Genomic DNA, 24,454 nt, shown 5'->3' with positions numbered 1-24,454 from the left:
CATTAGGTGACAATGTGTCTTTTGGCAGCTGTAGTTCCTGATTCTAGGACCCCCTCGCTTCCCTTTAGATGGGCATACAAGGACATACTGATGTAACTGAAAGGACAGACCATGGAGACTTAGGAAAAAGTGTCAAAATGATATTGTGTACAGGCCTGATCGAAATCAATGGGCGTCTTTCTGCTGAGTGTTGGATCAGACCCTTCCTATATGCAATAACGGAACAGATGTTCTGCTAAATATTCAAGTGAACAGAGCTCTTTGTGGCCAAGAAACTGCAAACTGCCCATGCAGATGGACTCCCGGGATCCCACTGATGTCAACAACATATACAAATTTAATAGAAGAGAAAGGAGAGGAACTTTGCCATGTTATTCTGCTGTTGCTAGCCCAATGCTGGGATGGGGATAGAGGTCTGCAAACACAAGGTGAAATTTTGCTGCTGTTAATCAAACAAAACTCACCTGGAAGTTGGTGAGGCTGATAAGCATTATTCTGGTAGGAAGTAGTTTCAGGATCATGCCCTAACTTCATACTCTAAAGAAAACAACAGCGCTGCCAACCCAGGAGGCAGTTGCTATGGTAACTATGTTTTTTTCCCCCTGTATTTCAAACTGAATGGGGTTATAAAAAATTCAGAACTTCTGGTGTTTCACATGGGGCTGATCTGGCATTTTCTCTTTCTTTGATGTCAGTAACTGCAGTCATGGTAGAGCTATCTCAGTACTAGCATCCCAGTCATAGGCTTCCTGAGGAGAACTGCTGGAGGGACAGAGGTAGCAATGGGTCTGGTACCTCCAGCTGTTCATGCAATGACAGGGAGGAGTTTGATTCCCACCTCTGGTCAAGCTGCAAATTTGTGGGAGAGTAAGATTGGCGGGAAGGTGGGGGGTTCTTGCATTTGGCTAGAGCAGTGGTCCCCAACCTTTTTGTGACCAGTAGCACGTTCATGTTTTCAGAAGAGCGGGGCGGGCGCCAACAATTGTACAAGGCTTATTTTGTATTTGTACATTAAATAATACAAAAAACCATATTTAATATCACATAATATATTAATCCAGAGAGAAGCCGGAGAGAAGCTGCGAGGACAGAGAACACCGGTGCCCGCAGCCCTGGAGTACTCTGTCCCCAGCAGGCGCAGGGCCCCAGATTCTCTTCTCTGCTGGGCACTAGGTGGGCCGCGCCCCTGCCGGGGACCGAGAACATCAGCACCTGCAGCCCCAGAGTTCTCTTTCTCCATCACCTCCCTGTGATAAGCAATCCAAGAATCAATGGTGAAAGATAAAGTTGGGAGAGAGACAAGTATCAGTAGAGGCTACTGCCTCACTCCGTACTGTTCAGGGTTGGCTTTTGCTTTCAATCCGGTTTGTTTAAGACAGGATCAACAGTGAAGGCAGAGAAATGACCACAGGAAGTTGACCCCTCTCCCCCGAGGGCTTGGAAGGTCGGGAGGGAGTTGCAGAAGCTTAAGGGAAGTTACACAATGAAAATCACTTTAAATATCCCTGCGGGGCACAGGGAGCCATCAAAGCACAGTACTTTAGGTGCCAGGTATCCGTGTTTATACCATCACTGTTTTGTGGCTGACCAAGAAATATTAGGGGTAGCCCCCTTAAACCTATAAACAGCTACATCTAGGGATTAGAAAGCCTTACGGCTTGTCTCCATGGCAAATCACCTTGCAGAAAGCCAGGGTGTGAATCTACAATGCAGCAGCTTGCCCAGGCAGTTAACATCCTGTGTGGACACTGCTACCATGCACTGAAAGTCCCAGCTTAAGCCAACAGCTCTCCAGGACTTTCAGTGAGCTATAGCCGCGTCCACATTGGCGGTTACTGTGCAGCAAGCTCGTGTGCTGTAGCGTCACCCCCTGACTCACTGCACAGTCACTTGAGGTAAAGACAAACCCTTAGGGCAGTATTGCCAACCCCAAATGTTCAAAAATCGTGAGTCAGGCTCACCAAAAATCATGGGAGTATGTAAAAATAGCTATGGTGTTTTTATTGGCCTTCTGCTTTTTGAGCCTTTAGGGTGCACTGGGGTCACGTTCTGAAGCTGTCGCCACATCCACGAGGGCTAGAAACTTACTTTGCTTTAAGAATGAAGGCTGAAATCATCACATATCCACTTGACTCCAGGAGCTGGAGCTTTAAGGAAAACCATAATTATCATGAGACTTGGCAACAGTACATTAGGGCCTACTCCAAGGCACACTGGCACACTGGAGTCCACTAAAGAGACTCATTGGCTTCCATGAACTTTGCATCAGGATCTTCTTAGTTATCTGTTTTTGTGAACCAACGCGCTGGTGACTGGATACCACTAAGTAGTAAGGGAAGCAGCAGAACCATCTATTTCATGAGTCTTTTGATAGTGGATTGGCCCAGATCTGCCAAAGAGTTCAGCATGTTGGGTACACAATGGGGGGGGGGTGATCTCCTTTTGAAAATCTGGCCCCAACTGGGGTGCTGAGCACTTGAAATCTGCTGTAATTTACAATCCTGTGGTGTCAGGATGACAGCTTAGTTAGCCCCCACCCAAGTGGGTTCTGTAGAAATCTATGGTTAAGCGTGAAGTGAAGACAGAGAACGTTCCTCACAGTCGAAGCAGCACCATAAAAAATGATGAGGCCAATGGCTCACAATCACAGCAGCTCTTTGCTTCCCATTCCTCTCAAGTGACATTAATAGTGAATGTATTAGAATATTTTATTGTTCACCAACAGAGCAAATGAACGGGGTCATTTATTTTTTTCCACACATCCCTAATTTCCAGATAACACAAGTCTGCTGCCGGCCAGTATTATTCATAGTAACAACCAAGAAAGGCTTCCAAGCCATCCAGTTATTTATTTTAAAAAAAAAAATCAAGGAAAAGCCAGTTCAGGATTTTAGATAGAAATGAGACGACCTGCTTCTTTTCTCACAGTAGCAGTGTAAGGCAGGAGTGAAAGCAGGGAAGGTCAGAAAAGTAATTCAAGGCCTGATTTGCCAGCCATAATCCTATTGAACAGTACCCTCCTTCGTGAGCATTGTACAATGCGGCCAAGAAGCACAATTATATCTGTGCTCCTAAGACATGCATAGCAGGCTTTTAAACCTTCAGGCAGCAAATATTACCCTTACTGATGCATCTGCTTTACTTGATTTTAGAAGGGACAGGATTTCAATCAATAGCAAAGCATCTATTACGTTCAATGGGGTCAGAATTTTACCCTTGGTTTCAGTTAACCTGTAAATCCGAATTGTCCTGTACTTGGGAGATTTCTTTCAATTCTCCTAAACAAATTGAACATGTTTTTTCAGAGTTTAATATTTCTTTTACATAGAAAGGCCATTCCATTCATAACACCATCCCCAGAAATCCATTAGTGAGCATGACCCTGCTGTGTTTACAATGGCCATGCAGATGCCGTTCTTCCTCACAGAAGAAAATCTCAGTTTAGAAATGCTTTCACATCAGTAGAATTTCCAACAGACTTTACAGTTCAGTAAGTCAGGATTTAGACTTATTTTACAGCTGCGTGATACATCATTGGTGTCCTAGGGTTTGTTTAGTACAACTTCTTCATGTACAGAATAATAAAGGGGCAAAAATCCAGAATCACAGCCATTGATTAATTTTCCATTCTGAGCAGAACGGTCTCTTGTTTGTGCTAGTTCCAGGATGGAACATGGACAAACAAAGTGAATTTCAAATCCACCTGTCAGATGAGAGGATATTTAAATGGGCAGTGATAAAAACAAAAATGACATTGGCACTGGTGCTGTATGTCATATCTCCTTTTGAAATCACATAAAGGGAGAGAGACACGGAGAAGGAACAAACATAGTCATGGTTTAGAAATTCAAATAAATAGGATTACTGTTATTTGTCCAGATTCTAACCAAAGTTGATCTCAGCTAGATCAATTGGGGTTGGGGGAGTTGAGGGAAATGCATTTCTATCATAAGAACATAAGAGCTGCCACACTGGGTAAAACCATGCCCAGTATCCTGTCCCCAACAGGGACCCGGACCAGAGCTTCAGCGGGGAGTGTACAGAACAGGGCAATTATGAAGAGATCCACCAGGTCTTCTACTCCCAGTTTCTGGAAGTTGGAGATTTAGGCTTACCCCAAGCATGGGGTTGTGTCTCTGACCATCTTGGCTAATAGCTACTTATGGATTTATCCTCCATCCATTTGTCTAGTTCTTTTTTGAACCCAGTAATACTTTTGGCCATCACAGCATCCTATGGCAATGAGTTCCCCAACTTAGTTGTGCATTGCGTGAAAAAGTACTTCCACTTGTCTGTATTCAACCTGCTGCCTATTAATGTAATTCTCTCTTCACTTTTCCCAGACTTTTCATGATTTTATAGACTATCAAATCCTTCCTTAGCCAAGGCCAGATTTCCAATTAGGCATGTGCCATGGGGCACCGGCATTCTAGGGGCACCTTACCTCTTTAAACCTGTGCAACCCAAAGGTCAGCTGTAGGTGGGCGGCACTGAAGATGCTGTGCCTAGGGGCGCGTAAGGTGTAAATCTGGCCCTGTCCTTAGCAGTCTCTTTTCTAAGCTGAACAGCCCTGATCTTTTTAGTCTCTCCTCATATGGAGGTCATTCCCTACCCTTGATCATCTTTGTTGCCCTTCTCTGAACCTTTTCCAGTTCCACTATATCCTTTTTTGGATGGGGAGACCAGAACCGGACACAGCACGCAAAGTGTGGGTGCACATGGATTTATACGGTAACATTATGATGTTTTCAGTCTTATTTTCTATCCTTTTTAGATTTTTTGATCACTGATGCTCACTGAGCTGAAGTTTTCAGAGAACTATCCATGGTGACTGCAGGATCTATTTCCTGAGTGGTAACAGTTATTTAGAACCAATCATTATATATGTGTTGGGAATATTTTTTCTTATGTGACCCTCTGAGCTCTATAAAGTGGTGAGTTCCAATCAATCTGTGCCTTTGCCGGCCACTCTCTCTTGGATTCTTTTCCACATTAAAGCAGAGAGGAGACAATCTTACCCTTCAAAGTGTCTCTAATTATTTTACTACTGAAGCCATAACCTGAATCCATATATATTGCAACCAGTGCAATCATCAGACATGCACCAAACAAAGAAAGGGGGTGCTCTGGGCTCAGTTCTTAGTGGGACAGGTAGGAGTTCTGGGCTGTTAGAACATACACTTTAGGCATCTTCCATCCAAGATAAATAGCTGGAAGCAGGAAGTTTTGTAACATGAGCATAAAACAGATTTAAACCCAACTGCAGCTGGAACTGCTCCCTGTGGAGTTCATCAGTGCAGTCTACTCTTGTAGCCTCTTGCTCCATATGCTTTCACGAGCTGTAATCCAGTAAACTGAAGGGAAGGATTTAACAACACACACACACACACACACACACACACACAGATTCTCTTACACACAGGGTTCTGTGGTCCCTTAAATTGGCAGGGATTTATTATTCATTCACACAGCAAAATTGTCACTTGCAGAAGGAATATCAGCAATGATACAATCAAATGGGAAAAAGACGTGATATGTACATCATTGTTCTATTAGCATGTCATTCATATGAGTAATCAGTACAATGCAGTTACTTTGCTGTGTTTGCTTTTTGCTGTTTCATTGACATCCAACCCAGCTCCCTTTCGCCTCCTGGCTTCTCCCGTACCTCAGATTGAGACAGGCATAGACAGGAAGAGGCATTGTACCAAGAGATTACTATAATCTGGGATACAGGTGTTTTTCTATATGGCAAATAAAACACCATTAGTGTAAAAAATTAAAATGCTACCGATTTGCCATAAAAAACAAGACAGCTAGAATTTCAGACATGCAGTCATTGCCAAAGATTCCTTTACTTGAACAATTAGCACATTCTATACTTATTTAATTGAATTCTACAGTTTTTATTTATTTATTTTACTAAAACAGACTGTCGTTGCTCTTACACCACAAGAGAAGTGATGAGGGTATGTTTAAAAGACCCTTGCAAACTAATTAATCCATGCCCCAGGAGGCAAAGTATTGTCTCGTTTTACAAATAGGGAAACTGAGACAGAGAGTTTTAGTGACTTACTTAAGGCTACATAGAAAACAAGTAGCAGGTGAGAATGAGCACTCTGGTTTAAACCTCATAGTCTAGCAACTGGGACCTGCTCTTTTGCTTCTGCCGTCAGTTTTGTAACCACATCTGGCTCCATCCGAGCTCAGCGACAGGCCTCTTTAAATATAAATCCTGTAAGAATTGTAATGTGGTGATAATAAAGCTTCAAGTGCTATGAGCAGTGTCAGCTTCAGTTCTAGGCAACTGCTACAGACATTTAAAGATACTGCAGGTCAAATTTAGACGGAGCGTTAAGTGACATTTTTGCGGAGTGAGGGGATCGGCTGGTCTTAGGCCCTGATCCCGCAAAAGACTTCAGCACATGCTCAACTGGCATTGCTAACTGCAAGCATTCAAAAAGTCATCAGGCAGGCCCCAAAGACTCAGGAGATCGGCGTAAAGATTACAAGGTAGGTTGGTTTGTTTGTATTTGTATTTTAAATTGGCTTTTTTTTTTTTTTAAATATGCCTTCTGAGCACTGGTAAAGCAGCAGCCACCACCACCACGTTCCATGCCATGCAGAGGCTTCCATGGAGACATCAGGAGAACAAGGTTGCTACGAAGCGGTGGATCTACAGGGCAACGGTTATATCAGCTCTATTGTGCAGTGAAACATAGGTGCTGAGAATGGCTGACAAGCGGCAGATTGATGTTTTCAATTCTCTTCGTCTTACATCAGCTGCTCTGTATTAAGTGGCAGGACAAGATCAGAAATGAGGCTAGTCAGAGCCAAACCCAGCGAACTGGTTTAGTTTATTGGAATGCATATATTTATAAGGCTGGCAGACCAATGAATTACAAAGCACTCTTACCAAGGGATGCTGCTACACGGCTGGAGATCACATGGTCATCAAAAGCTCTGGTAGTGCCATAAGATCAGATTGGACATAAACTGAATGACCATCCTGACCATTTTAAAGACCTAGTGAGAGATCAGTTTGGATGGTACGTGACCTGCAAGGAGGCTAAGTTCCTTCATCCGCTTCATGTTTTCAGGCTTTTCTCCACAACCTTGAGGGCTAGGAGCTTTTTCCCCGAAAATGAAAGCTGAGATTCTCATGAAGTCCCCTGATTCCAGGAGCTGAAGCTTTAAGAAAAACTTCAGATCACGAGACAATAAACAGAGCTGGCACCACTGCACCGCAGTTAGTGGGACTACAGTGTTCATTTAAGTACATGTATATTTGCAGGACTGAGGGCCTTTGATTTTTTGGAGTGAGGATTGTTCTGCTTGTTTACTGCGTAGCACAGTGGGACCATGCTCTCAGTACTATGGCAATAGAAATGATATATTAAGTGTTCTGGGTATTGGAGGATATTTTAGCTTATACTTGCACTTTTCTATTGGTTGTATTTCATAGCGTACATATCACTTTCAGACTCTCTTTTGCACCGGCTTGCAATCCCTTACACCAACTCCCTCTGAAAGTGACCCTGCCCTCAGGGAACCCTCACCCATGCATCACTGACCTACACCTAATCACAGCACCACCTGGCCTCCTCACAAGGACTATGGAGGTGAATGCAGACACAGGTGGCAAGGGGCCACACGTGCCTCCCTTCACACACACAGCCTCTTTCTGGCCAAGAGGCTCTTTTAAAGAAAGTCAAGGACACAGGAGAAACTGTTAGTCAAGTAGTAAACACACTGGGGAAAGGAACTGCAAGCCATAGGCATGCGTGCGCACACACACACACACACACTCTTAAATCTAAATGAGAGATCACCCCTTCCACCCACCTGCCATGTCACAACACGTGCTCTGCTTTCAGTTCTTTCCTACCTTTTGGCCAACCACTTTTTCATCTTCTGCACTAGCAGCTTCTCCACGCCCTGCCACACTAAGCAGCAATCATTGCAGACCTGGGGGTTAGGTATATGCTGCCTCCTCCGAGGTATGTTCCATGAATAAGCTGGCAGGAATACTAGGAAGAAGACAGACATCATTTTCCACCAGAAAGAGGTGGAAGGGGGGAAGAGAATCCTTCGTGTGTTTTTGTACCTGGCTACTATGTCCCAGGCCTCCTGCATGGCAGTTCTTGCATCCTCCAGAACATTATGTCTCCTCTCAGATCACTTAACTCATCGCACGCACACACAACCTTCCCACGCTCATCTCTTCAAATGCTGCAGAAGGGCTCTCCAAGCAGACTCATTTCAGCACCGTCTTAAGCAAAGCAGCTTCCAAAGCAGCCACACAGACTTCTCCAGACATCACCTATAATTAAATGTTCCGTAAAACTAGGACAACAAAATTAGCATCTAGCCCAAATGGCAGAGATTGAAGTGTTCAGAGCATAATATTGAAGTGTTTTATTTATAAAATCAAAGCAGCTGGCGATTGACCTAAAATGCTGGCAGTTTTCTTTGTGTGAAATAATGCCAAATTCTAGAATGTAATTGTTTGTCTTACAAACAGCGCTGAGCAGCTCCAGCTGCGCTCAAGACACCAGAGTGCAAAGTGGTGGCACAAAACAGCCTAACACAGCCCCTGCCCCAAACATCTTGTGGGCTAAGTATACAAGACAGAGAGAGGGTAGGCTAGTCTCTTGTTTTAAGATGGAGAAATGAGGCACCAAGAAGGTTTAGGTGACTTGCCCATGGTCAGAGAGGAAGTCTGACAGAAGTAGGAGTTGAACCCAGATCTCTTATGCCCCAGCCTAGTGCTTTTACCACAAGACCCTGCTTCCTCCCATGTTGTCATCACTAGTTATTTCACAGATGTCTTGGGGTCCCTTTCAGTCCTATGACTCTATGATTCAATTCTATAATTATCTGCATTGTGGTAGCCCCTAGAGAGTTCAGATAAGTCAGCTCCCCTCCCGTGCTAGGAGCTGTACAAACACCTCACAAATGACAGACCTTGGCCCCAGACAGCTTGCAATCTAAAAAGACAAGATGTAGAGAAACAAATAGGTATGGGTGAGGAAAGACAAACACTAACACAGGCATAATGATAAACAGTCCTATTGATGGTTGCAAACAGCTAGATGAGCCTCGGCTGCCTCGGATCCCATGCTATCACTGAAAGCATGAATCTGTTTTTTGCACATGAACTGAACGGCAGTTTGTCTCTATTGTTCACCTACTAAAAGTCATAATGCAGCCGCTGACATCCATTCTTGTAAACAACCTGCAGGCAGGAGAGGAAATAAAGCAGTTCAACTTGACCTGCATCATTAACAATGAAGCAGAACTCACCCAACCATCATTGGAACAAATGGCTTTGTCAATGTCCCTCCTGTGCGGGCAGCCCTAGCTGATAAAGCATCAAAAACCAACATACCGTAGCAGCAGCTGGCTCTTTCCAATGTTGGAGAAAATGTATTTTCACTTGAAAGACATCATCTTTGGCCACTCTCAGTGAGCTCAGTTATTTACAAGATCTCTTTACTGCTGTCCCTAAACAACCTAGGTTTCCTTGCTTTGGATATTGCAGACACAAAGAATGTAAACTCTTTGGGTCAGGGACTGTCTTTTGGTTCTGTGTTCGTACAACTCCTAGAACAAGGTGTCCTGATCCAAGACTGGGGTTCCCGCAATGCACTACCTTGGATGGAAATCTGGAGTAACTCCACTAAAGTCAATGGAATTATGCCATGTAAAACCTAGTGAGAGCTCAGAAGCAGGACTACTCTCTGCCATATTGCATAGACCAATACAGCACTTATTTTGGACATCATAACGTTGAACCATTAGATCTCATTAGAACTAAGGAAGAATGTGCCATGAGAGCAGGGCAACATGTTTGTGTCTTTAGACACTGAATTTCCATTAACAAGTGCCATTGAAATGGAAATCCATTCTAATCCCTAGAAAGCAATTAGTGCAGGATAGAATGTGACGCTCCCCTAATTACAGCTTGGAAGGATGCATTGCACATTGGTTGTAAGTGCATGATGTCTCATTCTGCTTTAAGCTTGTAAACATAACACAGGGCAAAATTATGCTCAGTAATCCACTTAAGTCAGCGGGGCTACATATGTGTAAACCCCTGATTCAGGAAAGCATCTTTCTTCAGGAGAGAACTTAAGCATGGAGCTTAACTTTAAGCACATGCTCAAGTCCAATTGAAGCCAAAGAGCTGTTCTGAGTAGGGCACGTTCTTTTTCTGAATTGTGCCAAAGTAAGCAGTATAAGTATGTATTTGAAATACATCTTGCATGATCATATGGAGACATATAAGACTAAACAGTTATTTAAAGCATAGACCTACCAGTAGCTGGATAGATCCTCAAAGAGACGCAGCACAACACACACACACCCGCATTCTAACAAACATAGATCCCTCTTCTCCAAAAAAAGAGCCTGTTATGCAGCCTGAAAGCCTCAGTATTTCAGTCTTTTACTATGCCAATAAAATGCATCACATCACCTGTTTTGGCTACCACCAGCAACGCAAGTACTGTAGGAAAGGAGGTGCTGGATTTTAAAAAAAAGGATGGAAACTGAATGGCTGCAATCCAAAGTTACAGAGTGAAGTTTACGCTTTGGACTCTCTTCTGAACTGATGGACTTTACAGTACCATCCGCTGAGCACTCCAGCCATGCGAAACTTTGTGGAAACATTTCACTTTCCTGGAAGGAATTTGCTCCCTTATTGTCACAGTATTCGCACAACTGGACAGGAGCCTTACGATTATTCAGACAGCACATTAAGTGCGCATGGTGCGTAGAAAATGGAACAAAAAGGCAAACCCTTGCCCTGAGAAAATTACAATCTAAATGTTGTGGGGAGGTTTCCCTCCTTGAAGCTTTACACGCTGACCACTTCCAAAGACAGGATGAGACCGACAATTTGTCTGAACTAGCATGGCAAATACTCCGGGTGAAATCCTGCCTCCATTGTGGTCAGTGGGAGTTTTACCTTTGAGTTCAACAGAGCGAAAGTTTCCTATGCACCAAGCACTGCCTCGATCACAGCTGAATCCCTTTAAACCCCCAAACCTTTGTCTGCCCTGTGCTTTCTGTGTGGCTAGAGAGCGCTGGCGGGTGCTACAACAAACACATAGTTAAAAAAAATAAAAAGCTCTACCAGGCAGGATTTCTTTGGAGGGCAGCATGGAATCTTTGGCTGCTGGGCCTACAGAGAGCTCCTCTGAACTAGCTGTCTGTGTGTCAGTACCTATGAGCTGTACAGGCAAGCTCCAGTGGGCTTAAGAAATACAGGTAAATAGGAAATCTGATATGGGGCTCCATTATTGTGGTATCTGACTGTTTCACAGTCTTTAATGTTATTTATCCTCACAACACTCTATGCAGATGGGGAACTGAGTCACAGAGAGGCTAAGTGACTTGGAAAAGGGCTGCCACTGACTTCCTGTGTGAGCAGGAGCTTGGATTAGTGCCCTCACCACTGCAGAGACAACAGCGTGTTGTCTTTTCAGCTGACAGTGCAACAGCATTGATCAAGGTGTATTATTGTTCTTTAGAAGTTTTGTCCTGTCTAACCCAGCCCCATCTGGCAGCAGGGAATCCAGGATACAATCACTGAACACCCCCAGTGAATCATGAACACTCTGAAACCAATCTTAGAAATAATAGGATTTATTGCTACTGTTAGAAAGTTCTGTTCAAGGCATAACAGGGAAGGGTTTGATCATCATGGAGTGGTGGTTAAATCAAAGTCACCTTTTAGTGCATCTCTCCTTTAAGAGAAAAAAAGAATTGTACTTACTCTGGGAGGTGGATTGCTGTTATGCGTGTGAAGGGGTAGTTTTGGAATTTCTGTCTACCTAGGTATTTATTATCATAGTATCCGAGCACCCATGTTAAAAATCCTGCATTGGATTGCAACTCCTGCTCAGACGTCTATGTGAGATCCTCAGGGTAATGCAAGATTTTGTGATGCTTTGTGGTCTTTATAGGGCCTGATCCAAAGCCCAGTGAAGTCAATAGCATCAGACTTAATGATCTAACCCATGGCAATGGCAAAGATCGAGTATACTAACCTCACACGGGGTCCAGGTAATGCCACCCCTGCTGAGCATGCTCTGACTGGAGGAGCAGGCTAAAAGGAGCTCAGAAGCCCAGACTAGAGGCGGTGGACAGATGGCAGGAGAGGGGAGCTCTTCTCCAGGAAGCCAGAGGGAAGTTGAAGCCTGAGGGGACCACAGGGCAGGTAAGGCAGCAGGCAGAGCTTTCTCCAACCACCACCCCCATTGAGAACCAGCGGATCCTGCAAGGCCTGTTCTGGACACTTTTTGTTAAGTGAGTGACTGTTTGGCAAAGAGGCTATGCCCCAAACTGAAGGGACCTATAGGTAACAAGCAGCACAAGGCAGCAGACTTGGACTCACTGCTGGGAGGACCCTGCTGGTGTTGCTTCCCACATGGCCTTGGGCTGGGAACCGGTGGACAGGAAGGCCCTGGGGTCCCCTACTATGTCCCACTTCAGGGCCAAGGCCCAGGTGTGAGTAGAAAGCTGAAGATTCCATGCTTAGGATCAGGAACAGAGAAGCCAGGGGCCAAAAGTCAGGTGTGTTAACTACTAGGATGCCTGGCCTTCTGAGCCCCCTATCTCACAATGCTGTAATGTAGATGGGCATCTGGCCCCTATCACCATGTTGATTACACCTGCACTGAGCCAGCTGCCCATCTAGAATAAAGGTCCCAACGCTGCAGACACTGATGGAGCTGAGCCACCATTAGCAATGGTGTGATGACTGCCAGCTCCTCCTCCCCCAGCAGAAGGGAAGGGAATCCATTGGAAGTCCAGCTTCTGCTTCCAGGCGTGGATTCTTCAACACACGTCCGCAGAACAATCTCATGCTGCTCCTCGGGGGAAGACACACTTTACATTTCTGCACATTGTCCAGGGCTTTGGTTGGGAGTAGCCGCCATTGAAATATGGTGTCCAGATAGGGAAAGATGGAATCCAGCTAGCCAGAGGAGCTCATTCATTCCCTCTGGCGATGACAAATCAAGCAAACCCAAATAAATGAATATGCAAATCACCTGTGTGGCAAAACAATTCGGGGGGGGAGAGGAACTTCCTGTCAAGTGCATATATAAATAGATATAGTGAATTCTAACCACAGTCATAGCCCTGAGTGTGTCCATTTAGGTGCACTGTTATATATTTCTCCTGTGACTGGGAACAACCTCACAGCAGCATCAGAAAACTAGTTATTGCATTTTTTCAGCAGCACTCTCCATTGCAGAGCAATGCCAGCAGCCTCCGTCATTGGTGTCACACAAAGTCTTAACAGCCTCGTGTCTGAACAATGAACCACGCTCAGCGCCTTCTGGTAATCAGTGCAGAACAAACAGATGTTATATGGCCAATTTCAGTCTCAAAGTTCTGCTTGAAAACCTGATTCAAAATTCTTCTAAGCTGTAACCCTACCACACCTGGCCCTATATGGCATAGTAAGAGAAAGAATAATGCTCCTTCTATTTTATCAACCAGTCTGACCTTACTAGTGCAAAGTGCATTTCGTGTAATTAAAGCATGTATTTCTCAAGTATGTTCCAAATACAGATTCCTTAGTAGGGCTCCAGTCGTGCACAGACCGAATGGCGTCACCCTTGAGGGATCACAACCAAAATCCCTGATTTACTTGCCTAAGGGTAAAATTTTCAGAGCACCTTTGTGTCTTAGGTTAAGTCCCGTTTTCAAAAGGGACTTAGAAGCTTAAATCCCATTGACGTTCAATGAGACCTAGATGCCGAAACGCCAAAAATGGGACCGAGGGTCTTAAGTCACACTGAAAAATTTTACCCGAGGAGTTTGTTCTGTTTGATATATAGCTGCTTCCCTGCCCCTCCCCCCTCATTATCACAGATTGCATTTCATCATGTTACTAATCTGAGTGACATGTTCAATAAAGACTTGTCTTCTCACACAAAGAGGCAAAATCTATTTTAATACAATCTATTTGTAACGATTTTTCTTGTGGGATATCCATCATATAGAAAAGCAGGTAGGAACCTTGAATAGTGTACTGGCAAGCTCAGGCAGGTTCAGCATAACAGAAATATATATTGCCAGTTACCTGCATTTCTTCATCCACTTATAAAATTTGATGGTATGTACAACAGAGGTTTGTTCTGTTGAGATTCGGGGTATATTGGTTTATGTGTAGCATATACTTTCTGGACTACATTGTACAGTTTGTAGCTTTTTAAAAAAAATAGACAGGTTGAACTAATCCTAATTGTATTTAAACTTAATATAGTGGACCTATCCAAGGGATGAAGGTCATTCATATTGAAATTCTATCTTTAGGATCAAAGAAATAGGTCTGTGACTGCCAGGATCACCTCTGGAGCCCTTTTTAAAAAGGGATGTGACATTAGCTATCCTTCAGTCATCTAATACAGAGGCTAACTTTAGTGATAGGTTACATACCATAGTTAGTAGTTTTGCAATTTCATATTTGAGTTCCTTCAAAACTTTGGAGTGAATACCATCTGGTCCTGGTGACTTATTACTGTTTAGTTTATCAAATTTGTTCCAAAACCTCTTCTATTGACATCTCAGTCTGGGACAGTTTCAGAGTAGTAGCCATGTTAGTCTGTATCAGCAATAACAATGAGGAGTCCTTGTGGCACCTTAGAGACTAACAAATTTATTTGGGCATCAGATTTGTCACCTAGAAAGGATGGCTCAAGCGTGGGAATCTCCCTCACATCCTCTGCAGTCAAGACTGATGCAAAGAATTTATTTAGCGTCTCTGCAACTGCCTTGTCTTCTGTGAGTGCTCCTTTAGAGCCTTAACTGTCCACGGTGGCTAACCTACTTCTTGATTATACCCCGATGTTGCCAACTCTTATGATTGTATCATGAGTCTCATGTAGGTGTTTTTCTTAGAGCCACAGATCCTGGCATCCTGTAATTACATGAGATTCTCAGTTTTCCTTTTTTTAAGAAGTAAGTTTCTAGCCGTCCGGGTTGCAGAGAAAACTCTGAAAATGTGACCCAAGTACAGCATATAGGCTCAGAAACCAAAAGGCAAATAAGATTTTTTTTAAAATCATGATTTTTAAGGCAATTTGATCATTTTGGGGGGGCAGGCTCAGACTTTTTCCAACAGATGAGGTTGGCAATACTCTAATCCAATAATGTAGGCCATGTTGCTAGTTGGGGAGAACATAGAATTGAAGGTCACAGCCATAGGTGCTGGAACCAGGAGTGCTGGGGGTGCTGCCATACCCCCGAGCTGGAAGTGGTTTCCATCATATACAGGGTTTACAATGTGGTTCAATGGATCTCAGCACCCCCCCACTACACAAGTTGTTCCAGCACCCCTGGTCACAGCATGAGAACATGTCTAATCCAGTAAGCTTTATTAAGGTCAGGAATTTACACTATTTTCTGTTAAGATGCTGCTGAAAGTATTATAGCAGTTTAGAAAATTGAGGAAGAGAAAAACTTCCTGTGAACCAAGAAGTTTTAAATGAATTTTGCAGGTAATCTGCATTCCACAACTCAACCTGATTGTGTCACTCACACAGTCTCCTTGCTTTCCAGAGACTTGCCAAATTCCTCTGCAAAAATAAACAATGACAGCAAACAGAGAATTCCTGCTTTGCAGAGGTTTGTCCAACTACAATCATTATTTTGGCAAGTCTGTTGATTCCCTGTGGGGGGAATAAGAATTCATAAAAGGAGCTACAGATGCACAAATACCTTGCAAACAAAACCAAGTGAAGGAAACTGATCAGCTTCCCTTTAAAAAAAAAGTTGATAATATTATAATGAAAAGGATATTGCTAACTCTTCTAGAGGCAAAATGAGACCTTTAATAAACCAGACAGGCTCCGGACTCTATTTTACATCTTAGCCAAGACGATTCACTTAGTGACCTAGACCATTTAAAATGAAAACTGAATTTTTATGAGTGATTCCACAGCTTTTTGCATTGCTGTAGTTAGCAAGGCACTAGTCATTACTATTCTTAACAAAGTAATAGGCTTTATAGTCCTATAAATGTTTCACACTAAAAGCAAAATCCCCTCCTCCCCCCAAATAAATAAAGCAAGTTCTAATAGAAGCTGCTTTCAAACGGTCACACAGACAAAAACCTGCAGGAATAGGTCACCCCAGGAAGTTGTACTTCCGGGTTTCACTCAATAACTCTTCTTGACACAGATAGATGACTGGACAACAAGTGAACAACTTTCACAGTCCGCAGGTATCTTAGTCTTCTCAGATTTCATGCTTGCATTCTCTGGCTGCTTCTGAACCTAGCACCTTGGCTGAAATTTACAATGCAGATAATTCCATTTATCCACAGCCACCTCTAATCATTTATCAGAAGTTGGTTTCTGGAAATTCGCTGCTGTCTCAATCCAAAAATTGCAATACCTGCATCCACAGGCTCGCCAGCAAGAGGCTTTTCTATTTTAATTAGGCAGCTTCCCCATGTGAAAATGGGAAGGCATCCATCCTATTACGCTTAAAAGGAGGCAGGCTAGACCTTGCACCGGTTTAAAGTGGTGTGGCTTCACTGAAGCCAATGGAGCCATGCTGCTTTACGCTACCTGAGGATGTGCATTTGGATTGTTAAAAGAAAAAATCTGACCACGTAGGATAGAACAGTCCTTTTCTGCAATGCTCTCGGAGAACTCAGAGCTCTTCTATAACTGTTGTCGTCTTATTAAATTAGATTACTGTCCGTCATCTCTCCTAGCCCATCCTATTATTAAGAAACCTACTGTCTCATTGTTTCCTTGGGCTCTCTCAGGATCCACCTGTTGTCTCTTGTCTTCTACATAGATTGTAAGCTCTGGGGCAGAGATTTTCTTTTTGTAAGCCTAGACCATGACTGGGGCTTTTAGGCGCACACCAAAACATGAATAGATAATAATTCTATTTAAAGAGGTCTAGGTTGAATATTAGGAAACACTATTTCACTAGGAGGGTGGTGAAGCACTGGAATGGGTTCCCTAGGGAGGTGGTGGAATCGCCATCCTTAGAGGTTTTTAAGGCCCGGCTGGGTGGGATGATTTAGTTGGGGATTGGTCCTGCTTTGAGCAGGGGGTTGGACTAGAACCTCCTGAGGTCTCTTCCAACCCTAATATTCTATGATTTTATCACATAATTGGAACCTCCGAGATCTCTGCATCCAAACCAGACTCAAGGGAATGGATGTTGAATCCACAGTACTTCCAATATTAAATGACAACAAAGCCAGCTATATAAGAGGTGGGGGAACCCTGCTGCTATTTATACCAGAGCCTGACATATCAGCTTCCCTTTGGAATGACCAGGTTTTTCTAAGCTTGGGAAATGGAGCAAATTTACACTTGGAAGAAGATAGACTGAGACCATCAATGCTCATTTCACTGTCAGGGCTGAACATGGAAAAAAAAATAATAATAACAACAACCTGTCAGGCATCTCATCTCTCCTGCCACATTTTCCTTAACGCATACAGGGAAGCTTTACAGAATGGTAAAAGCTGAAAGATGATATACAAGGTCTGATTCAAAGGGCACCCATTAGCTTCATGGGCATTGGATCAGTCCATCAGGAATGATCTCAGTCGCATGCCTAACCATCCGAGGAAAGGTAGAAGTATGGTCCCATAATATTTTATTGTATTCATCTCGTGAGAACCAAAACCATAACAAATTTGATCCAGACACATTCTTTGCCCTCCTCACTTCGTATTGCTGAGGTAATGTAAAGAGACACGTACAAGGATCTCCACAACCACAGAAAGAAGGACTAAATTTGTTTTGAAATACAAGTCACCAGCTTGCAATCTCAGTATAGTCTGTTCCATCTATACACAGTAGTCGTAAGTGGTTTCTAGGCCATGTGTATTTAGTTTACTCTCTGCTTCACTCAACAAAACCCTGATAAAAAATCCACAAAAAGTGAAGCAACACTCGGCGAGAAGGAGAAGCGACAGCTTATTATGGTTACAGTATGTAGGGATTTCTATTTTTCATGCTGGCAGTATTTACATAGGGCCTTATACAGCCTGTAGGTCAGGATCCAATTTCAGATTTTTATGGCTAAACAAGCCTCATATTTTGGTCATTTTATTGTAACAATGGCAATATGATCCTGGTTTGATTCATATAATGTTTTAAAGGAAGAGTTTTCCATCCTTACTGCAGGGATGGCTCACTATCCGGAACTCTTCGGCGTTATAGCATATAGATGAGCTTGAATTGAGGTCTGGCCACTTGCCATGCTAACGTTGGAAGCTCTGAAGAAAGAACTAGGGTGGATTCTAAATTTTAGCTTGAAAGTAAAACCAAGTCAAATACTTTAATCCCCCTAGGCCTCAAGCTTTTACAATCCCCCTAAACAACCCAATCAAGAAATTCTAAGGGATGGGCCCAACCAACTTTGTGAAACTCTGAATCACATAAACAAAGTCCTATTCTGTGTAGCCCTGAGACTTCCCTAGGCCAACTAGGCTGGCACGAAGGAGTTGCAGGGGAGGTGCCCCAGATTAGATGCCCAAAACACCCTGGAGGAAAGTCACCTCTGAGCTGCCTCTGTTGCAGTCCTGGGCTCATGTTCATTCCAGGGTGAGCTGGGAGTGGAGCAGAAGTGGGGTGTCAGCAAGCCAGGGGCAGCAGGATCCTTGCAGTTATTCTGCACATGCACACCTGTTTCAGTGACCTCAATTCAGGGCAGCCCACACCCAGATGCTGGAGCCACCCTCATAGCTGCTAAATAGATGATAGACAAATGACCTCCTCTCTGTCCCGACATTGCCATGAATCTGATTCAGACGGCGTACAGTGCAAAGGCTTTCTCGGGAGACACTCAGCATCTTGAAGGGTGGGACCAACTTGAGCAAACTGATGCAAATCTGTGTCCAGTGACTGGTTGCTTAACTGCGACCAGAACTGGAGGGAGATCCCATTTGTACAGCTCACTCGCTGAAAGGGTCGGTTACAAAGCTCACTGGCTCAGAGTGTCCCCTTGCAGCTGCACCACCTCAGCGTCCCCACAACCATCTGGAGCCTACTTCAGGCAAAGATGTGACGCTGCAGCAACTTGGCCCTCCAGCTAAATCCGTCCTCCCCAGGGAATCTAAATCAAAACAAACAAAACACCCAGTCTTTGCCTCAATCTTAAACTGGGCCCAGTCCCTCCTTCCCAATGGGTCTGTCTTCTCTCCTCTAATTCAAGTGTTCTTCCACTCACCCTTTGGGCTCAGCATTCATTCTTCCCAGGCTCTTTTCCTTCTCTCCCCTCAGCCCCTCTTGGGCTCTTTTGGCTTGCTCCCTGCTCTTTCTTGAATAGCCACTTCCAGGCGGGAAGGCCTAGCGTCTTTCACAGGCCTTTGTCCGCCTTGTGCTCTTCTCAGGATTCTCCTCAGACTTCCGCTCCAACTAGGTCTCCTCTGCTGGGCTTCCTTCCCCTTATGCCTTCAGCCAGCGTGGGTGTAGCAGGCAGGGCTAATTGAACAGGGTTGAAAATCCCCAGGCCTCCTGGCCTTAAAAGGGCAGACCACCGCCCTGTTACAGTGACACAGAGTAGTAGTATTAACCTAAAGCCAGACGTGACGAGTCAAAACAATGTGCAAAAGTTGAGCAACACCAATCATGGGTCCATCCATTCTGGAGAGTGTTCATGGAGCTGAAATATTCTACCAGAGCAAACACAGTCTGAGAAATCTAGCTAGGAATGAAAGCCTATAAAAGGCACAGTGAAAATTAGATGCAGTCATTATTAAACTTGACTGAAACTGGAGTTTGGGTTTACAGGGGTTCATGCAAATCTCACTTGAGTATCAGTTCATGGGGTTTCCCTCCACCTGAGGTTCAGATTTACCTGTTCAAACAAGGTGGATGCTCTTGTGGCCAAGGCACAGGACTGGGACTCAGGAGTTGTGGGTATAGTTCCCAGCTCTGCTGCAGGCTTCCTAGACACTTCACTTAATCTCTCTGTGCCTCAATGTCCCATCTGTAAAATGGGGACAATGCAATGGTACTTCCTTTCTCACACTGTTTGCCTGTCTTTTCTATTTAGACTGTGACCCTCTCAGGGTGTCACAACCAGGATGCAAGTGGTCTGGCATAGCAGATAGGACCAGGAGTCAGGCCTAGTGGTCAGAACTGGAGTCACGGGTCTAGCCAAAGGTCAGAACTAGAGTCAGAAATCCAGAGTCAAGCCAAGGGTCAATGTTGAAAAACAGAGCCGGGGTCCAAAGCAGGGAGCGACAGTGGGATCTGTTGTCACATCAGGCCAGAGACTGCTGAGTTGTACAGACAGACAGCTTCCTGGATCATCATTCTTAAATAGTGCATGTGGACCAATCAATCAGTGGTCACAGAGGATGCCGCCAATCAGGTCTTCCATGGGTGGCACTTCCTATGATGCTTAGTTTCCCAGGATTTATAGTGCATTGATCATAGTTTTCCCATGGCAGTGCAGAAATTTCAGTAACCTGAAGACCCGCAGACCTGAGTTCTACTCCTCCCAGTCCTTACACAGGGCAGAGCTCTTCTTTTACTATATGTTTGTACAGCGCCTAGTATACTGTGGCACTTAGATGTAATGCAATACAGATATTGTAACAAAAATATAAACAACCCAAACAAACAACTTGGTTTTGGCTCAGAACCATCCAAAGGCTCCATCTTTACATGGCCTGCAACCACAAAACCGTATTACTTAGGTTACTGGCACCCTACTACTAGTTTAGCTAGATAGTTAAGTCAGCTCAGATTAATCTGAAACTCAGCCCAGATTTGTGAACCATAGAGAACCTGGCCCAGCTAGTTTTGCACAGCTCTAATAATGGGGAGTGAGCCAACTAGTTCAAAGCAAATAACTACTGATGGATCCAAGATGGAAAACTTTGGACCCAGAGTTTGAATTCTCCAAAGTTTGTTGGGTTACCAGATCCATGATTTTGGTTCAGACCCATCCTTGAGTAAAAGTAACAAACAATAACATTACCCAAGAACGCTATAGATTGCAGTACATGAGAACACCAGTAGATGGACTCTGGATACGTGGCCAACCTTTTGGATGGTTTTTTGAAGCAAATCATTTTGAACTTTGACTTATAATGTACTGAGCAGGAAAAAAAAAACAACCTAGATGAAAAAGTAACTACTTGGCATCCTTAGTAGGTACTTTTCTAAAGTACATACATTGGATTTCAGAAATATATATATATATTTTATTACTAAACAGTTCCAGTTCACATTAAAGATTAACTGCCAGTAAAAACATAATTTTGTTCATTTGTTTTGTTTTTCCTTTCAAAAAGTGCTAGCTTGCTACATAAAGCATATGAAACAAACAAAAAAGGCCAGTTTTTATTTGCCTTCCTGTCTTGCTTGAAATTAGCTTAAGAATAAACCATTTTAAAAATTAAAAAAAGACTATACAGCTAGACTGACAGTGAAACTTCAACCCCTTATCCTTATAAACCCTTGCAAGTCAGGTTCTTATGAACTGATAATGAGCATTTTAACTAAGGTATGTCATCTGATGTTTTCATGAACCTGATGGTTTCTGTATCCTATCAGTGAAATTGTTCATGTTAATATCTAATATAAATAGTCTAATTAAGAAGATTTGGAGGAATTGTTGTTGATATGCTTGGTATCATAGGTATTACCATACTGCCCTCTGGAGTACAGTGACAGCTCATGCATTTGGGAGAGATTTACAGGACTCAATCTGCTATCCCTCTTTGCTTACCGGGTAACTGCCACCTCAACACCATTATACTGCACTGTATCCTTAGTGTTTTACTTAGAAAACACAGACGATAAAGTGTATTATTGATAGGCGTTCTCATCTGGAAACACTGGGCTGGATTCACCAAAAGAGAGAACAGGTAGATACCATCCTACTTCATTTTATTGTGAGGAAACCCACATCTACACTGCCTCACAGTTTAGATTATGGGAGTGTGAATAGCAGTGTGCAGCAAAGTGCTACAGTGTAACTCGCCCAGAATGGATGCTGCGGACACGAACTAAAAGGTTCCTAGTTCTTGTTAACGTAGTCCTGTTAAAGTCCTGTAAAGAAGATGATATTAATGCAAACTAGGAGCCTTGTGGGGTTCATGCCTGCAATGTCCACACAGGGGCGTTACAATGCAGCACTTTGGTGAATTTAACAGCCCATAGTGTCTCATTATGTCATAAATTACAGGAGCAAGAAAATATACTGCCCCAGCTATAGGATTCTCAGCTTAGTTTTGTTCAATAAAAATACAGAGTTAAAGCAAAGCACAGTTTCTGCCTGGATCCTTTAGATGGCACACCACATACTGCATGATTCAGTGATGTAGGTAAGGGGATTCAAGCACTTCTTCCACCACATATAACTTCTGGTGAAAGGAAAATGCTGTTATTTCCATTCACCCTGGCACAAGGGTAAAGCTTTGTGTGCAACGTCGCCTTGCATCCAGCTAACGAGGCAGGCAACACAATGTTGTTTAAATGTGTTTGATTTCTATCGCTAGAGGTCTGGATTCAAACGTCCGGAATAAAATGCATTTGGTGGCCTTGACCTACTTCGTACTGGAAGCTGGCTGCCAAACTCTGCCCTCAGTAACACCCGTGCAGCGCCCCTGAAGTCTATCATAGTGCCAAGGGCAACGGAGGGAAGAATTTGGCTCTTTATGTACGCCCACATCATCAGGCCAACTGGCAGCATTCACAGGGGAATAATAGGAGTGTTGAGGGCAAGAACTGAGGAGCCTTGGCAGGGCGGTGGGGAGAACTGCACAGTGCCTCCCTACAGTATGTCTGGCCTCATGAAGCCAATGCTATTAGTTTTTCCTAGTTGCTGGAACTTGCCACACGCAAAAAAAGCCTTTCATTGATGAACGCTGCAAGATCTCTCCACTGTTTTGAGCTTGCACAGTCTCCTGGTACATTGCACATATCTGCACTGGGTTTTTTTCCACGTCAGACCTAGATTGTAAGCTTCTTAGGGCAGGGACTGGTTCCTGTAGGTTTATGGACCACTGAGTAGACCAGTCCTTACCATCAGCAATGAACAACAGGTGCCAAACTTCAGAGCTGCTGTATAAAAAGCAGCCCAGCTGCTTGCTCTCATTTTGATGCTGTTGTGTTACTCAGTAGAGATTCAGGGCCAGATCTTAGTCCCCTTGAAGTCAATGGAAAAACTCCTGTGGGAGCAGGAGGCAGCCCTCTGTGTACACATCCGTACTGGAGTCGCTCCTGCATGACAGCTCAAGAGTTTGGGTCAGTGGTCATAAAAGCAGAAGTATTGGTAGGAAGTCTCCAGTTGCTCGACCTGCTGTAATAAATCCATATGTTGCAGGCAACAGATCAAATCACTATATCAATCACCCATAGGCCTTGAGCACAGCCAGGGCACACTAGCTCCATTAATGTAGTCCTCTACCACAGGAGCTAAAGGAAATCTCCCTTATCACTTAAGGAGCAGTGGCTAGATTACAAGTTCACAGTCACTCAGACAACACCATTGTGCTACTCCATCACTGAGGAAAAAAATATGCTCATGAGCCAGGGTGGTAGCTCCGCAGAGGGCCAGTTACACTCCTGGGCAGGATCTTTAACTCCCCTCTGTGACACGGTACCAGTTACAGCGTGCGAGGAGGGACCCAACAGCAGGAGCAATTGGGGAATTCTGCCCATGCCAAACTCATATTCACACACGCCGCCACCTGAGGGCCAGACTGCCATATGCTGGGTCACACTCAGCAACACCATACTGTACAAGCAGCCCCATTGACTTAAGCATCAGGTACTTTTCAATGTGAGCAAAGGTATCGCAATCTGCACCTTAAGTGTGTGAGCCTACACACTGTCTACCTGTTTGTGGTGGGTCTTTGCTGACTCAGCCCGCCAGCTGAGGCACACACAGTCTATATGTGAAATAAAAACAAAGCAAACCCCTTCCAGGGTACAAGTCCAATAGGAACCTCTCTCAGTGCCCTCTGTAATGTCGCTCTCAAGTTGTCTGTGCTGCGGTATAGAGCGATGCCCCAGGGCTCCCTCTCTGGAGGCAATGTCGTCGCCCTCTCAGGGCCTTTCTGGCCACAGCTGTCCAGCTGGGCCCCTTTCTGGGGTACCTCAAAGTCCAGGCCACTTTCCCAGCGGCTGAGAGTGGGCGACCTGGCCCGCCCTCTACACCGGGTCCCAGCCCAGGGACCCTATAGATAGCAGCCATCTACCATGTCCCTTTAAACAAACTGTGTTGCTGCTACAATCCCATGGGCCACTTCCTGGTGGTTCCAGCACACTCTTCGCCCTTACCTCAGAGCCTTGTCCTGGTGGTGTCCCAGCAGTCAGACCAGAGCACCATCCACTCTCCTCCAGCTCTAGCAAGGAACTGATTTTAGTCTAGGCCTGCAGCTCTTCTTATACTAGCCAGCTGGGCCCTGATTGGTTGCTTCCCACACAGCCACTCTAGG

At 44.2% G+C, this 24,454-nt stretch overlaps 1 protein-coding gene across 1 annotated transcript in view; it reads right to left on the bottom strand.

Moving 5' to 3' along the window:
• ANKFN1 (ankyrin repeat and fibronectin type III domain containing 1) overlaps positions 1-24,360 on the bottom strand; it is a 275,486-nt gene extending 251,126 nt beyond the window's left edge. Inside the window, exon 1 of the mRNA XM_039501569.1 lies at positions 24,297-24,360. The gene's annotated coding sequence lies outside the window, so the exon portion shown is untranslated. The remainder of the gene's footprint in view (positions 1-24,296) is intronic.
• Positions 24,361-24,454: the final 94 nt, after the last annotated feature.

Source organism: Mauremys reevesii, linkage group 15 (assembly GCF_016161935.1).
Source record: "Mauremys reevesii isolate NIE-2019 linkage group 15, ASM1616193v1, whole genome shotgun sequence".
NCBI classification, from domain to species: Eukaryota; Metazoa; Chordata; order Testudines; family Geoemydidae; genus Mauremys; species Mauremys reevesii.
Note: the sequence above shows the minus strand (reverse complement) of the source record. Positions and strands in the feature narration are given on the sequence as shown.